The sequence below is a fragment of the Haliotis rubra genome, unplaced genomic scaffold (genome assembly GCF_003918875.1).
Source record: "Haliotis rubra isolate DU_JTF1 unplaced genomic scaffold, ASM391887v1 Scf1323, whole genome shotgun sequence".
NCBI lineage: Eukaryota > Metazoa > Mollusca > Gastropoda > Lepetellida > Haliotidae > Haliotis > Haliotis rubra.
This window is the reverse complement of record NW_025765252.1, coordinates 36,232-39,720: the sequence shown is the minus strand read 5'-3', so window position 1 is coordinate 39,720 and position 3,489 is coordinate 36,232. Positions and strand designations below refer to the sequence as shown.

Below are 3,489 nucleotides of genomic sequence, written 5' to 3'. Positions count from 1 at the left end.
ATAATGTATATATTCATGTTTCCAAAAATACAATTCTCCCGTTTGCATTCAGCACAACTTTCTAGCTGATTTCTGATATCACCCCAATCATAAATATCACAGATATTTCACTAATAATTTTCGTCATTCGGCTTTTTATTTCAGATGCATCATCAGCTGAAGGCTAACGTTTAATTATGAAGGGCGAACCTGTTCACTGACATGGTTTAACGCTCACTGAGATGGTTTAACGCTCACTGATATAGTTTAACGCTCATGGTTTAATTAACAAGTTCACCCCTTCCTGCATTTACTTTGCAAAAGGACTGCTTATTTGTGAACACGTTTCACAGAGTATAAATACTCATTTTTCAATTTTACCTGATATACAGAAGGTCAGTTATTTTTTTATTATGTGTTTTAACTTTGCCAAAACCCTTTAATATATTCTGTCTGGACGTCATGCCTTTTGTATCAGTGATGGGATTTTGTATACTCTGTGCCTCATACCTGGTGTTATACTTGCATATTTTAAAGATATATGTTTGTACTTTGATGTGAAGAAAGGTATTATTACAAAACGTATGTAACAGATAAAGTCTCCCATACGTCTACAAGAATGGTTTGTGTGCATATGTACATGTTCTAAGTTGCTCATAAAATCGCTGTACATAAGGTGAGACTTAAAGCAACTATCTGTCTATCTGTCTGTATCTATCTCAGTCAGTCCAGATCAATGTAATAAAGGGGATTTCTTCTAAAGACTTAAGATAAACTGAATCGCGTAAGGGCAGGCAGGCGATGTATGTATTTATGACACAAAGCATTAAGAAAACAACTGGCAGGCCAGTTTGAATGACAACGAGAATGTCAATTTCTCAATCAACTTTTGATTGTCAATGACACATGTGAAAGCCTCCATCAATATACCGATTATATGACGCCATATGTTTGCATGTAGATAAAAGAAGAAATAACTAGATTCCAATTCAATCAAGCCTCTATGAAAAATATATAGACAAGGTAACCACTCTGTAACGATGTAGATTAAAAGTTAATGGTGTACCGGAGCTCAAAGTAGGACATCGACAAAAGGAAAAACAGATGTACAGCAACATCCGGCACTGTGACCAAAAATTGATAATTTAGCATTTATGTCGAGAATAACCAGCTTTCTGCCAAGAACTGCTCAGCTGAATATATAGTAAGGACACACTTTCAATATCACTGAAAAGGGAAGAAATGTTTGACACCTTCAAACTACCGCCTGTCAAGATTGAACAAAGGAAAGGCAGTATTGTAACAAAGTAGGAATACTTATCGGCGACAGAATATTTACATATGAAACGATGAAGCGACTCATTACCCTGACATCATATGTTGTGGTCGAGGCATGGCTATACTTCAGCGAATATTTTTCAGATGCAATATTCTATGGCAATATTGGCAGTGGTTGCTGTATGCACCTGGTGCAGTGATACCATGTAATTGTACTAAAGTTGACCGTTTTGCCTCGTTGTGTACTGACTGAGTGGCGAGATGGCCAGGCAGTACGCATGATAGCCACGTGCTCAAGAAGAGTAATCTGCAGCAACACATTGAAACTCATACCACTCTACAGGACGGTGTTATTCTCGGTGACAGTAGATACGAATGTCGTCCATATTTCATGACTCCCGGCGATTCATTAAAATCTCAAATGTAATGCGTTATAAGGGTTTATGTTGCTATTAGTTTATGAAGCTATGCCATAACCAGATCCAGGTCATGATAAAAATTGAACTCACGGGGTGAATGAGACAAGTTACACCGTCTTGATTTGAGTTAATTTTCTTCACATTAATTCGTGAAATGCATGCTTTTTTAACCAAGATTTCAAAGATTGGCATACCACTCTTTCTCAGAAGCTGGTTGTTCAAGGTTATACCTTTCAAGGCCTCAGTAAAACTTTCAAAAAAGCTTTATGGTCGACTTGTGGGGGACATTTTTATATTTGATTCATAGGTAAAGAGAAATTATTCTCTATTTGCACTTGTACCATACGTTTCCGATTTTTTTCAGGGAAACTGTTTTGTCGCTTATATGTACACGTGTGTTTACTGTGATGGAGAATCTCAACGTCGCAAAATAACCAGAGAGACATAGTATGCGAAGCACGTGAACATTTTTCCTTCTCAGGAAGCATTTAGAACATTGCAATAACAGGAACTGGACTGCCACAGTAACCTTGTTCTGCATACGTGGACGAAGAACTCGACATAGAGTACTCTGGTTCCAAACATTGTTCAGCTTGATGTCATCAGGAAGGGAAGCAGTTACACCTAGGCCGACACCTTATTCAGCTGTTGCTGGTGATGGAGGCTACACCAGCTACTGAAGGTCGTGACTGATGTGATGACTGGTGTCTCTAACATAATCCACTGACACCTGACCAACTGCACCTTAAACATATGTCATATTTGGGATTACACTTTCTTTGTAAAGTACAGATTCTAGTGCTTTTGTTGGATTGAGTCAGGCACCTAATCGTCAGCACACAAAGTCAGACGCCAAGACCGCTCAACCACAAGTGGAAGCCGCGGTGGTTGAGCGGTCTTGGCGTCTGACTTTGTGTGCGGGCGATTAGGGCCTGACTCTGAGGTTGTGGGTTCGAATCCCGGATGGGACTCAATCCAACAAAAGCACTAGAATCTGTACTTTACAAAAGAAAGTGTAATCCCAAATATAACATATGTTACATTTGACCACTTTCTAAATGTCATTGTGTATTTCCCAACTGCACCTTGTTGTGATGCCCATTGCTGTTGTTCTGTGGCCTGGTTTGAAATGACTTCAGTGAAATGAAAAAGTAGCTGAATTCTTGACATGTGTTGTCAAAACTCAAAACAGTCAAAAGTTTATTTTAGGATAACACTTTCGTTTTCATGATCAAATGCAGACGCATCGATGGCCTGGTTATCGTCTTTGCCGTTTTTCAATATCAGTGAAAGTAGACATATGTTTTGATATAAAAGGATTGAGAAGCCAAAATATAGGCTTGTGGCTGGATTTGTATGCGTTCATATGTGCGCCATTAATCAATGTATTTTAATAACAACAGTTCCCATTTCCACGTATCACATATAACATGTATTGACTTGCGAGGCAGACCTAACCTGCAGCAGTAACACATGATAACGTGAATGACGAGGTGTTGGCATCTACCCTGAACCACGCCCTTATTGTGAATAAAGAAGCAGTTTATTCATGAGAACATGGTCATGTTCTCCAGTGACGATATTTGCAAATGCCTTTTAAAGAAGCTACAACATATATTAATGTATTCTAGATTCACTAAATCGCCAGGCAAATGAGACCACTCGAATAATTTGGAACTCCAAATCACATTTGTCCATACAACGTTGCCCTCGTCAAGTATAGATTTTCTTGGTTTGATACATTCAGGTTTTGCACATATGGTGAACACATTGTGCTGATACATGACAAATGCACTCTCTCGAAGAAGGAAAT

At 38.6% G+C, this 3,489-nt stretch overlaps 1 long non-coding RNA gene across 1 annotated transcript; it reads right to left on the bottom strand.

Annotated features, from left to right (window-relative positions):
- Nucleotides 1–2,149: 2,149 nt before the first annotated feature.
- LOC124267612 lies at nucleotides 2,150–3,085 on the bottom strand. The gene is made up of 2 exons (XR_006896071.1): nucleotides 2,762–3,085; nucleotides 2,150–2,420 (listed from the first exon to the last, which is right to left on the bottom strand). It is a non-coding gene; the product is annotated as an uncharacterized LOC124267612 (long non-coding RNA).
- Between the last annotated feature and the right edge of the window lie 404 nt (nucleotides 3,086–3,489).